Source organism: Mya arenaria, chromosome 6, assembly GCF_026914265.1.
Source record: "Mya arenaria isolate MELC-2E11 chromosome 6, ASM2691426v1".
NCBI classification, from domain to species: domain Eukaryota; kingdom Metazoa; phylum Mollusca; class Bivalvia; order Myida; family Myidae; genus Mya; species Mya arenaria.
Window position 1 is genome coordinate 26589482 of NC_069127.1, and position 15037 is coordinate 26604518.

Consider the following 15037-nt stretch of genomic DNA (forward strand, 5'->3'; position numbering starts at 1 on the left):
TACAACCAGGATTTAAAACTGGCTTCCATTGAATCTAAACATTTATGATATTTACATACCTAGTTGTCTGTTAAATCGGTGTTAATGCCTCTTGAATGGTAATATACGTAAGAACATTGAATGCATGCTATTGGATATCTCTTTTTTGCAATCTCTTTAAACCGAGATCAAATTTAAAATCAGAATACCGATTGATTCATTTTGAGTGTGGCAACAAGCAAACATTTATATTGAATACATTGTCTTCACTGACGACGGAATAAACACTGAAGCTCAATAATTAATATTGTGGTTATGAATGACATGTCGATTGAAAATTTGAATTTGCCGGGGAAGTGGCTAATTTGTGTTTTGGGGGTTATGAACTCTGTGTTGTAAACATTACCACGTGCTGGTGTTTACATTCCTAGCAGCTTGCTTGTAGCAGACGACATGCCTCTCTATCAAAAACTGAAGTTACAAAAGTGGACAAACCTTGATAAGTTTTTTTTACCTGATTTAAGCATATCCAGAAATTATTGATAGCAATCATCAGCTTTTTATGCTACAGTTTCAATCTAATTGTTTTCTATGATATTAACACTTTTTCCTTTTTAATAATTCTGGTGAATCTTTCCCAGGTTTTAATATATAGCACTGTTTTCATATTGTCTGGGTTTTTTTTTAAACAAATCATGAACCTCATTGCCTCAATGTTATATACTCCATCACCTCTCTATCAAAACCTTTGTCATCATTACAAATGTATATATCCCAGCCATGTAAAATGAATTTCTCCTAGCTATTGTTCTTTAGGCATGTAACCTATATATCTCTCTTTGTCCTGATTATTTTGTTCCATATTTGAGTATTCTTATTCCGCCCAAAGTAATTATTTTAACAGAAGGCAGTACCTAGTTCCATGACTTGCAAATGTGCATGTATAACTGTGTTTAAAATCTCCTTTTTGACTCAAATGTGCATATGATTTCCAGTTATCAATTGACAAACCAGATTCCAGCCAGTGACATTTAATTATCAATTAAAGGTGTCAACACTATCTGAGTTATGTTATGGCAGACTAAACTGTATCAATTTGTACTAGGGTTGTGGATGCATTCAATAAAGCATTATTATAGTATGTTGACAAAATAATTAGTTTTGGATTCCAAACTGAGAATAAACCTTGCCAGTTTGGACTGGAATGATAATGTAGATTCTTAAGTTGAGGGGGGTGTCCCATAGAGAAAAAGATCTAGCCGAAATTACAAAATGCCAGTCAGAAAAAGGAAAAACAATCATTTCAAAGAAAACATCTGGAAAAGTTGGCTTGGTCATCTTTATTTCATATAGTAGATACATATGCCATTGGATAGAAGTGTGCGGAAATACATCGGTTGCTCTGATCAGCCCTGTTTGTTTACATTTCTCCACAGTGTTCTAAAGATACAATAAAGAGTTTAACAGACAGGTACAGAGCTGAGGGAATGTACAATAAGCCACTCCCCATTTACTCGCTGCCGAGGCAGCGAATGTTGCCGGTTAAAGTAGAATGACTTCAAGAGCTCTCAACAAAAAAGAGGCGACGTATGGTCAACGCCTTTGCGTCTTCGTTCAATATATTGGCCATAACAGTTCATGCATTTTGACGCATTCTTAAGTATTGTCGTGTTATAATGTTGTATTGAAACGCATTTAGTGACGATTTGTACCGAAATGGAACATGGTTATTAGGTCGTTTATGAGCACACGTATTTTAAAATAATTCAGGACCGAAAAAGCTTGTTTGAAATATAACTAATAACTCGTATATGTTTAAATATTGTTTTTTTTTCCCAATTAAAGGTTTCAATTGATACTTAAATAGTAATCGATCACCAGGCTTTCAAAATGTATATACTCTTACGCTTGATATCTTAAAAAAACTGTTTGTGGCATGCCAAGTGAACATTTAATTACTCGTGTGTTCCCAATTACGTTTACAAATAAGACTTATTATTCGAAAAATATTTTTTTTTGAAAAGTGAAGTAATTGCCTTGATATTATGTTGTTTTCAATGTTTGGTTACAAGGGTTATGAGCTTGTAATGCTTCAGTCATAATAAATGTTCTTTTCTGTTCTCCTGTTAATGTTTTATAACATACACGTTATTTGTGTAGAATTTCACGATTCCTGCTTATTACATACATGGTGTACATCTTCACGATTTCCGTGTATTACAAACATGGTGTACAGATGCACGATATCTGTATATTACATACATGGTGCACAATTCAATGATTACTGTTAATCACATACATGTTGTAAAATTTCATGATTCCTGTTTTTCCATGAATGGTGTACAATTTCATGATAACTGTTTATCACATACATGGTGTTCAATTGCACTACTTTTTGCTTATTACATACACGGTGTACAACTTCACGATTCACGTTTATAACATACATGGTGTGAATTTGCACGATTCATAATAATTACATACATGGTGTATAATTTTATTATTTCTGGTTATAACTTACATGATCTACAATTTAACGATTCACCCTAAATGAAAACATGGTGTACAATTTCTTGATTTCTGTTTATTAAAAAAAAATGGTGTATGATTTCATGATTCCTGTTTATTACATGCATAGTGTTCACTTTCATTATTACATACATGGTGCAAATTGCGCGGTTTCCGTTTATTACAAACATGATGTACAGATGCACGATATCTATTTATTACATACATGGTGCACAGATGCACGATATCTGTATATTACATACATGGTATACAGATGCACGATACCTGCATACTACATACATTGTGTACAACTTCAAGATTTCTGTTTATTATATACATAGTGTACAGTTTCACGATTTTTATTTATTATATAAATTGTGCACAATTTGAAGAATTCTGTATATTACATATATGGTGTACAATAGCACGATTCATGTCTATTACATCAATGGTGTACAATTTTATGATTCAAGTTTATAACATACATGGAATACAATTGCACGATTTCTGTTTATTACATACATGTTATACAATCTTAAAAAATCTGTTTATTACATATATGGTGTACAAGTTCATGATTCATGTTACTTACATACACGGTGTACAATTTCACGATTCATGTTTATTACATTAATGCAGTACAATCTCACGATTCATTTTAGTTACATACATGGTGTACAATGTCACGATTTCTGTTTGTAACAAGTTACATGATTCCTGTTTATAACATACACGGTGTAAAATTTCACGATTTACGTTTACTACAAACATGGTGTAGAATTTCATGATTCCTGTTTATTACATACATGGTGTACAATTTCTTGATTCGTGAATATTACTTACATTGTGAACAATTTGACGATTTACGTTTAATACAAACATGGTGAACAATTTCATGATTCCTGTTTATTACATACATAGTGTTCAACTTCACGATTTGTGTATATTACATACATGGTGTTCAATTTCACGATACCCTGTTTATTACATACATGGTGAACAATTTTACGATTTACGTTTAATACAAACATGGTGTACAATTTCATGATTGCTGTTTATTACATACATAGTTTACAATTTCATGGTTCATGTTTACTATTTTTAATCATGACATGATAAATATCATGATAAAGAATTAACATGGGATTTTATTGATCTACCTGGTTCAATGTTTAAAAAAATAACACTAAATGACATTAAATTCCTAATAAGCATTATATTTAGCAGCTGATCCAGTTAAGTATATTAAAGTAGTTCATGTTATTTTGCATTGATAGTATAGTGTATGATTAGAATTTGATTGGGGATATATCTGATTAGATTTCGACTTTGTTTTGATAGCTATCTGTGCCTTTTATTATTATTTGTTTTATTGAAATTGCATATAAATATAATTGGTGAAATAAATATCTTCTGATAAGTGATCTTGTTTTGTTTTTTTAAGGACGTTAATAAACTGTAATTCTATTATCCCCCGGTTATTCACACCTTCTCAATTCATGAGATAGCACGGACCTATTGTGCAAATAGCTACTATTCTTTTTTTAAACTGAAACCAGATGAGACTGAGACCGACAAATAGTATCGCTTGTACTTATTAGCAGTAGGATATTTCATATGTTAACATGATTTAGTACTTATTTATTTTAGTACTAGTAATGGGAAATGAAATTGGCTTTTCATAGTTATTAAATTCTGAATATTTTGCTTGTGTGAAAGATTGAATTATTAGTAAATAAGTGTGCAACTTTGGAATGAATATTTTAGTAGAATTGATACCGAGCGATGGGGCCAAATTGATGCCAACCACAGAATGAAATGGTCAGTAGACTGATTAGATGTTTAGTCGATTTAGTTTAAATGAATGACACGTAAGTTAAGAATATTAATTTTGATTAATTGTTCAAAGTTGATCTAATCGAACAGCGTAAATGTATTGATCATGAAAGGGCCGGCTCTAGACAAGTCATTGCTGGGGTGGATTACAAGTGGTGGGCTCGGGAGGGGTGTTCCATCACGTTTAAGGAAAACTTTGACTTTTTTTGGATGAAATGGTGCATTTTACATAACATTATTATGATTATTAGAATGGACGAATTTTCCAGCAGATAGTCATTATAAAACACTCTTTGGCCTCATAGTTGTGCGATTTCCTACTTCTTTACATATTAGAATACACGAATCCTTGGGAGACAGGAAATAACAAGGTCATCTCATATAAATACCATCTTTAATACAAGATATATGAACATTTAACATATAAAATTTGCAATGGTAAGAAGTTCGAAGTTCTCAAGGATAAGGATTAAATGCACTTATAAGAACTGAACTAAGTTTAGGAACAGATCATATTTAAACTAGATGCAATTTTATTATCTGGACAAACAATAGGACATTGTCATGACACTACACTCTGCAAAACTGGCAGCTTATTAAACTTTGCAAAGACTGAATAAATGGGCGGATGGCCCTGCACTTATTTGCATTGTTTGGGTCTAAACACTGTCCAATAGTAGGTTTTTGAACACTTGGTAGAGCCATTCTCCTAAGGTTCTTCTTTGCAGACAATGCCTCTACAATGGACATGTCGATCTTAACATCTTTGTGGCCACATTGTGTCTTTGGGAACTGAAACTGTGGTGAAGGAACCCAGTCTTTCTTCATGACATGATGCCTTTCACTGTCTGTTAAGGAGCCCTGTCGTTTAATGTACGAGCTGATATCTTCAACATCAACCGCTGTCAGAGAGCTGGGAAAAAACATAGAAAACATTCTTAAAATGTTTGTAAAATACTAAAATAAAATTTGCAACATAGATACAATTGACACCACGCCCATTGCGATAAGGCTACGCCTACAGTGTCAGTTGGCCCTTCAGTAAGGACCCTCCGATATGAACACAGAAGCAGACGATAATTATACAGAATTTATACTTGTCAATCAGATAAAAATGCATAGAACATGGTAAAACCTGGCAATGAAAGCTAGTATAACATTAAATTAGTTAATTATTATAATTTATTACATCCAGTGCTTGATTCAGGTAGAAATATTTGAATGTCTAAACTTTAAAATAATTAATTTCTACAAAACATCGGAATTTTGTTTAGGGAAACAAAACATGTATTAATTTCCTTTACGAAAGTCAACAAAAAATGACCTTTGTTTAGATCAAATGGATTTTGCTCGTTTACTTCCTTTCTCCATTGAAATCACCTTTTATACAAGATTACTGAATTATTATTATTGATATTACTACCGTAATGTTTCTCTCAATGAATAAATTTCCGTATTAAATTAAATGCGAAACAGTTCCTACAAGGAACATACATAAAGGAGATATAAGTGATCATAGTCATTATACATGCACAGGTTTATACATTGATTTGCGCCATATACGAAGATGATTTTGTTTTATCTATACGTATATACGTTTAATGACCTTTAAGTAAATGATATTTGATATTTTATCAAAAATAAATAAAGAAAATGTTACGCAAATTAACTGAATTGTCTTTTTCACTAACAGTTTGTCCAAACAAACTTTAAAGCAAATGAATATGCTTCGGATTTAAAACTTTACGCACAAGAAGGAGAAAAAATCAAAATCAAAATAAATCGCGAGATGGCGTTAATATGTATTATACACTAATACTTTTAATGATATTTCTTGTTTTATAACTAACAAAAAAGATACGTATATTATCATATGAACGGTCATATTTAGAATTTGGAGGGTTGAAAAAGTCTATCGAAAGGACACTTTGTTATCAAACAAATTCAAAAACATAAAATGCATAATTGGAGCAGCAATAAGGGAAAATGTCAGTATTGTAAATTTCCTTGTCATTACTATCTCTCAGTTATAAAAAAAACAAGAACATGTTTTGTGTTTAATATATAGAAAACTGAGTAATTATATGTTATACATATATTAATACTACTGTTGGTAAGTTTCACTCCAGTATCTTAAATAAAAAATGACAAATGAAAGACACTAAACTAGTAATTATCTTACAATTAAGTAAATATCAGGGGAAAATCACTTAAATATCACATTTCTGATTCAGTAAGTTTTCATTTTTTTTGTTTCTTGCTAACGTTACTCCACAATGAGTTCAATGTTGCTTGAGACCGTTTCTCTTTAGTATGAAACCAAATGATTTTCTTAAGTTTGATTGAAATGCACATTTTAAACAGAACAGAACAGAACAGATTTTTTTTTTTTGACTTAAGCATATAAACAGCTCATCGTCACATTACACAAAATACACAATACGCATACACATACAAATAAACAATAAATAGATGAATAAATGCATGAATCATTAATCAATTTATATATATAGTGATAGAGAAAAAAACAAAAAACAACAACAACAGCTTTCATCTCGCCTATAGATACCTGTGAGAGTGTTCCCTCTCTTATCTCCATAGAGGAACGTTTAGGCAAATGTAAGGCAATGATACTTTAAAAGAATACAGTGGTTTGGTAACGGTGCTAAATAGTTATAAGTGCAAAGATAACAGTACAAAGACAACTAATCTTAAGACATAAACAAAACACATGGACTAACATCCAGTACAAGGATACAAATATTTCTAGAAAAAAGCATATATGTATTCAAACATAATCAATTCTTTCTTTGAAAGCTTTTAAACAATGTGTAGAAACAATCTTAACTTTTGAATAATGATGTAACCATGATGTATATGTTTTATTGATAAGGGAATACTCCGCATAAAATTGACACATCAGCCCTGCATTTGTTAACGATTAAAGAAAAAACAAAGACTAGCCTGCCCCTAACGTATCTTCGAGCCCAGCTGGGGGGCTTCAGTCCTAAAGCCCAGGGTTGAATCCGTGCCTGCATGGATAGACGTTTGAGAGAAAATCGCTTCTTTCTAACATTTGCGTTCTATTTTGACTGCTGCTTTAGAAATAATGGTACTAAAAGATGCACTATTCATTTCTGTTTATTATATATGTGTATGTATTGGTTTTGGATAAGAGTTTCACTTTAAAGCGTGTCTATGTGCCTAGAATTAAGTTTATAAATCGACTTTACACACTTCATTAGATATACATGCTTTATCATGTACATTAATCTTAACCTTTCTTGTCACCGAAAGAGTTCTTCTTTCAAAATAGATATTGATTAAATTGTTTGTATTCAGAATTGATTATTCCACCGCGCGAATGAGGTTATTTAGGAATCTATGTTTGAAGATATAAGACAACTGCTGTCTGTTTGTCAAAACAAAAGGATCTTTTTAAATTGTAAAATTCGGTACTGTAATCGTGTTCTCTCGCAATGACATCGCAATAACTTTTATAACCCACTCGAATAAATAATTACTTTAAAAAAATGGATTAATATTCTTACGTAACTGATTCTTTGATGATAATGACCCATGTTCATTCAAATCTCTAGGCAGACTACCAACGAACAGAATGTTTTTGGAACTATATTGACACAATCAGTATAAAATTGTTGAATTTAGTGAATATCCTATTCTTACAGTGTTTAATTTAGCACGTTGGATCCACTTGAATGATAGATATCAATTATCAAAGGTATGTTTTATTTTGTATCGCATGGTATAACTAGTTATAAACCCAATAAAAAGCTAAATGGAAATTTGGCGGTTGTAATCATCAGAGATCCTTTAAATGATTAAATGTGAATTGGAGCGACGATTCCAGTGGCGGAGGCATTAGTCGGAACATGAATTCATTTTCAGCTTCCGTCTTCAGAACTTTTACATTGCAGTACCTCCTAAGCTCTACGCGTTTAATCATGGTTTTAAATAAAATAAATCGAGGTATTTTCAACGTCGGCGGTGTGAACGTTCATACACATCACTTTTTAATAAGCCATTACCACAAATAAAATGCAGCTTCGTACAGGATAACAATGGCAATACGTGTAGTTACATGTTTGTCGACTCATGACCCATGATTACGTTTGTCGGTGCGAATAAATTAGTCTGATTTCAAAATGTGTTTATGCTAATAAAGCTAACTGATCAGACGGATCTGACAAATGAAACTTTCAGTCAGATCTCCAATGGAGGAGGCAGTTGGTTGCTTTTCGCGGACCGGAAGTACGCGAGTAGTGCACGCTGCGAGATTCTGGTGAGCTACGCGGGGTTTGCGGACATGAATACACTCACGAAGAGCGACCCAATGTGTGTGCCCTTCTACAAACACTTCGGACAGTGGCACAAGGTGGGGCAGACGGAGGCCATCAGAAATACGCTTAAGGTACAAGCCGTTTTAAATTGATTATTCAACTTTGAAGAGTTTAGTTTAGCTTGATTACGAGGACAGTTTTATAAGCTGAATCACACTTGGTAATTGAGAGTGAGGCTAATAGAACGTGCCTGGTTTGGCTCGAACCCACAGAATAGCGAACGCCTTCCCACAAGACCACTCCTAGCTCTGTTCAATGTTATCGGGGAACCCGGAGGCAATCCCCATGTGTGTTAGGTGTGTGGTTACCAAACGGGATAAGTAGGCTCCCGTTGGGTATTCGCGCATCCCCCTTCCCAGAATAAAAACAATCTCAAACTGAAACACCACAGGCGTGAGATAACCTTTCTTAACCTGAAGTTTACAGGCTCTGCAATTATGTTAAAGAGACTCGCTCATGTTTTTGGACAAAAACATTGTCTCCCCGTAATTGCATTTGAAAACACCTTTTTAATCATGTTTGTACACTTTAATATCGAAATTGCAGAAAAAACCCATACAATTAAAAAATAAAAATATATTTTGGTTTTAATGGAACGCAAACCCACTCTGATAAAGTCAAGCAAAAAATAGAAAATCGACGTGTTAACCACTAGGCCACAAGGACTTATACAGATGGGAGGGGGGTAAGCTTATTTACCCTCGCCACCGGGTATTACCCATTTGGCGAGCAAATGTGATTAATAATTTTCACTTTTAACAATACATTGATATCATCACGTGATAATGTCAACCAACCAATCACGCAACAACAAGGCTTCAGTGGCCATATGCACTAACGAAAATTGGGGTCTTCAAAGACCTACCTACATGTAAAAATGTATATTACTTGTGACTGATAACGATTCGTTTTGAAACGCGTTGATGCATGATTTCTTTTGTCGAGTATACAAAACTTATATGCTTAAGTGCATTGCCAAATAATGATATATAAGATATATTTATTGGCCAAGTTCAATAAACATAAGCTCGCAAGACTCAATAGATTATGTTTTTGGTTTGGATTACGACATGATAAATCGAATTAGGTATAAGTATGATTCCAGAATTTTAAAAGAAAGTAAGGAGTTGGAATCTAATTTTGTGTCTGAAAAAACTATTTAAAATTTGATTTCTTGAGCTATCAACAATAATCGCGAGGTATTCTCGGGCTTCGGCGGGAGAGGGGTGTGTCAGGCGAGTTATTCTCAAACTGTGAAAATAAGGTATGATTAAACTTTCACTCATTTATTGAATGAAAACTCTACGCCCTCAATGTTTGATGGTGATAGTTAAGTTAATTATCACCCCATGCAAGTCCCCGAACATCTATCAGCACGACTTTGTTTGCTCAGTGGAGCTGTCGTCCCTTGATCTAGTCGAACCGGAAGTGGATATCTGTACTCGCTGTAAAACACTCTGCGTGCCAGGTTTAACAATTGGATTCCATAAATTGAAATACTTATGATATTTACTTACGTAAGTCATTGAAAACAGCATGTAAGAAGGTTGTGGACATGATCTTGAATAATCTATTCAGTTTCATTTGCATAAAACATTATATGAATATAAAAGGGAAAAATCGTCTCATTTATTGTCAGCGTGACAAAAGGACTTGCATAGAAACTCAACAAGAACGGCAAGGTCATAGGCAGAAAAAAATCTTCCATTTTCGCGTGGTTCAATTTGTTTTTAATTGTGTTATCGAGCAAAAATAATGCAATGGTTTGTATTTGCTATAATTTGAAACCGTTAGAGATTAATGCATAATGTCCATAAACCAAGTTTGTTTCCTCATGTTACAGCCGGACGTGTACCTGGGGATATCCCGCAGTATTGACAATGTGACGTTCTATCCCATATACCGCACCGAGACGAACAAGAAGACACAACATCCCAGGTTTCCTGTTAACCTCTTGTTTCTGTAAGATGCCCAAACCAAACGCTCCTCTGAAATAATTAAATGAACTTGGACGCAGACTTACTTTTGTAATGTTATACTGTAATAGATAAATAAAATGAAGAGTATTTTACTGATTTGTACCTAAAAACGACATGGTCATCATTTCGCTTATACTCACATCATATTGTTTTTAAAAATGAAATACTGCTGATATATTATATATTCTTTTACTCGTTGATTTTAGCTGCCAATTACCAGGAAGTGTATATTTCACGTCAGACGGCGTCTTCTCGAGCTTGGTTTACAGCGTTTGTGTAATGACGATTGGGATCGCCAGCTCGAGCTTGCAGTCTGGCACCATAGGTAAGATACACAATACATTTGGCGTTTTTAAACAGTCCACCCTTCTATAACACGATTTACAGTAAACTGTACAACCATTTATAGAGATTTTTGGTAAATTCAGAATGATACTTCATTGTTTAATACCAATATGTTATTTCCACCAGTATGTACCTTAAGCACACTCTCAAGTCCAATATGTATGCAAAAAGCTACAGAAACAAGCTCAGTAGTAAAACGTTTAAACATAAACCCGGTTTAGTGGCTCTGGGCAAACGCAAAAGACATAGAACACAAAATCACAAACAAGAAACATAAAAGAACAGCACAAAACTCAACAAACAGCACAGTGCATACATACTATATATATAAAAATAGGTATGATTATCAAGAATTGTTAGGTCCCCCTTGGAACGGTCAGTAAAATGTAAATTTACAAATCATACGTAAGCGCACATGAAAGTGACACGATTTCAACGACGTCATTTCAGAAAAACAACTTACTACCATGTTATTCCATTTTTATAAAGGCATAATAATATAAACAGAAACAAATGTTTTTGTTTCAGTGAATGACCGCACTAAATTTCACCTAGTGGAAGTCTTAAGTCAATATTTTACTCGAGAAATATAGCGTTTTATGATCACTTGGTAAAAATATCATAAGTATTTATCATGTGTTTCCGGTACGGATAGAAAAATCCGACCCGAGGGCCCGTTCGTAAGCCGAATACGAGGCTTGCCGAGTTACTGGCCACGCAGCGTGCCCGAGGGTCGGATTTTTCGATCTGGACCGGAAAAACATGATTGATATTTTTTCTTGCATATCTAAATTGATCAATTTGTGGTAAAATGACTTTGAAAACAAACTTTTGTACAATTACACTTAAAAGCGCGTGCGACGTTTTTTACTGACGTCATAGAGCGCAGTAGTTTTGAATTACTAAAAATAGCGTTCTTTACGATTATTTGTTTTCAATTTTAATGAAAAGTCTTGCAAACATATACATTTGATTGCGCTTTATTGAAATGGCATAATATATTTTTCATATATCATTAACCATGCAATAAATGAAATAAGAAGTGGCGCGTTGTTGCGCGTCACTCACCTTACATGGAGTATGTAAGATGGGGTTTTCCAGCACTGGTCACGTGACCGGAAACGCACGTCCGGTATGCAAGAAATTGCGATCTTACACTGAAAAAAGTAATTATCCTTTGCATGAATATATGGTGAATGAAACCGCCCGCCCGATGCTGTCCCGGTGGCGAGAGAAATCAAGTCCCTGTCCACCTAGCGTCAACAAAATTAATGATACACCATGAAAAGACAAAGTCGGAAACAGTGAAATGCACAGAACGTTGGAGAAAACTTTGACTATTCGCTTGTGTCGGCATTGACCAACACCATTGGCAACGTTGAAAGATATCCGTTAAGTACTCTAACAAAATCTTCCTTTTTACAATTACCTTAACTCCTTAACATACCAAAACACTAATTTAAGGATTCAATTCAATTCATTTTAATAATCTTTATTTCCACAAAATGTTGATGATTATGAAACACAGTAGGAGTACCACAAAACTACAAAACACAACATATATATAATCAGCACATACTCTGTTGTTATTCACAGCATGTATATGTGTCATTGCTTAACTAATATTTTCACATAAAACAAAAAAAACAACAACATAGGTTAATGATATAAATCATTTTTAAACTTGTGGTTTGTAACTTAATGTTCTTTATGTCTTTGGAGCCCACACATTTCATTGCAAACCGGTAATGATATGTTCAGAAAGGCTGAATGCATTTCTTTCAAATAGCTCCTTGGAGAACCAAGTACAGTTAGGTAGAATGTTTCGGCGTCTGCGTGCAATAAGTTTTCGGTTATATTTGTGTCCAGCTCAGTGACTTCACAAAGAAATTTCCATCTTAATCGTTCTGTACTCGTGCATTCGTTCATGAGATGAACTTCCTCGCCTAGTAAACACATTTGCGAGCAGGCAGAACATTCGATGACAGTGTCTGTTTTTTCGAATACCTTATATACTTGTATATAATAGCGGGCGCTAATGTGGGGTGTAGCACTCGGAAATAATAGAAGTCCTCATCGGACAAAGTTCTATATGACCAGATCTCTGTTTCTCTTACAATTACAAGTTGTTTTACTCATTTTTTTCCATTCGTAGCTACAAGAAATCGACATTGGATTAACAAGTATGTTCTTAATAAAGCTATGGAGACCGAATGTACATAGTATGTTGCATATATCGGGAACAAACCCAAGAGTTACCTTAGTGCTTCCTGATATAAAATCTAAATAGTGTTTAATAAACATATTTCTGCTGGTAATTTTACTATTCAGTTACAAAAACTTATGCAGGAATAGCAGCTTTCTAATAATGACGTTTGATAATAAGTTGCATACACCCAGCATCGACTCGCACATATCCGATCTTGTTCTGATATGGAAACCGTGTATCTTTTTAACAATAAAATGATGCAGTTTGTTGATGGTTATAATGTCGTATTTGGTGATATTGTTCCACACTCCATAAAGGGTTAAGACAGTAAGGATGTAATCCTTGTGCGGACATAGAGAAAAACGCGGTTTTTGCTTTTTTGGCTGCGTTCATCAATGCGAATGTTGAACCTTAAGTTTAAGTCTTGTCTTATTCCCAGATGGTTTGCGTTGTTTGCCTGTTGAAGGAACTTATCTCCGTATGACATGCCAACGGGCGGTACATTTTGCTTCTTGGTAAATAATAAGACAAGAGATTTCATGACATTTATAGCTATCTTCCATTTGGTGCAGTAGTGAAACACTATGTCCAGCATTCATTGAAGACTCAATGGTGATAACGCAATTAAGGATATGTCGTCAGCAAATATCGGGTTACTGCTCTTGGTAGAGAGCATTGAGCATCCATTGTTGCTTTTTTCGAGTATGCGAAGTAGTTCATCTAGATAAGCGAGGTAAAATAAGTTGATAAAAAACCCAACTTGCCTTACAGATTTCATTATGTTTATCGCCTCAGTCACCGTTTAGTCGTATAACACACCTCATGTCTTTATACAAAGATAGTAGTATTCGCAGAAGATTGCCTCTAATACCGAGTCGACCATGTTTCAGGAAAAGCCCTTGGTGCGATACCGAGTCAAAGGCTGCTTTCTGGTCCAGCAGACGTATACGTTGCTATTCCTTTCAACTTGGTGATATACGGTTGCAGGTTGAAGGCTGCTGTTATACAGCTAAGTTTCTTCTGGAAGCCCTGTTGTCGAGATTGAACTTTGTCTGCGTGTGATGTAAGTAATTGTGTAGACATTTTTTTCGAAGAGTTTGTTGAAGCAAGGCGTAAGGGATACAGGTCTGTAGCTATTCGGATCTGTTTTCGATTTTCCTTTGCCCCTTAAAAAGTTGAATCAGTACCAGCATTCTGGGCTTACTTCGCTGGAGAGTATGTTTTTAAATAGTGCCGTTAGTATATATGTTAGGTGTGTTGCCTCCGTGTTACACGTTCTCGTTCAGTATATGATCTATACCCGGGCTTTTTCTTGTTTTCAATAGATTTATCGCTCTTTTGACCTCTTCTTGGGTAAAGTTTTCTGTTAAATTGCTTGGGAGTTACCCTTTTATTACATTTTCATTTGAATACAATGTATTATCAACGACGAATTCACAATATACTTCTGGTGACTTCTTATTTCCTTTGCGAAGCAGCTTCCAGAAGAATCTATAATCCAGTTCAGCCGCTGTGTTAAGATCGTCGATCACTTTATGTTCGTACTCCATTTGCTTGGTGTGCTGTATCCGTCTGAACTCTCGTTTCGCTGCTTTATAGTCACGGAAAGGACACATGAAGGCTTCCTCTAGGGCGCCCCTCTGTCATCCAATGCCTGCACATTTTCCGCGCTTTGGTAATGGCGGCTTTCCATGTCCTGGTTCCAGTATAGTTTTGTATAACTGTTAGATTTGCTATGTGAGAGGTATTTTTCAGCAGCTGTTATAACTTCTGATATAATATCAAATAGGAGTGCCTGGTGTCATCTAAAAAAAAATAAA

General features: G+C 34.4%; 1 pseudogene; it reads left to right on the forward strand.

Moving 5' to 3' along the window:
* The first annotated feature begins 8497 nt into the window (after positions 1 to 8497).
* LOC128237661 (copine-8-like) overlaps positions 8498 to 15037 on the forward strand; it is a 94909-nt pseudogene continuing 88369 nt past the window's right edge.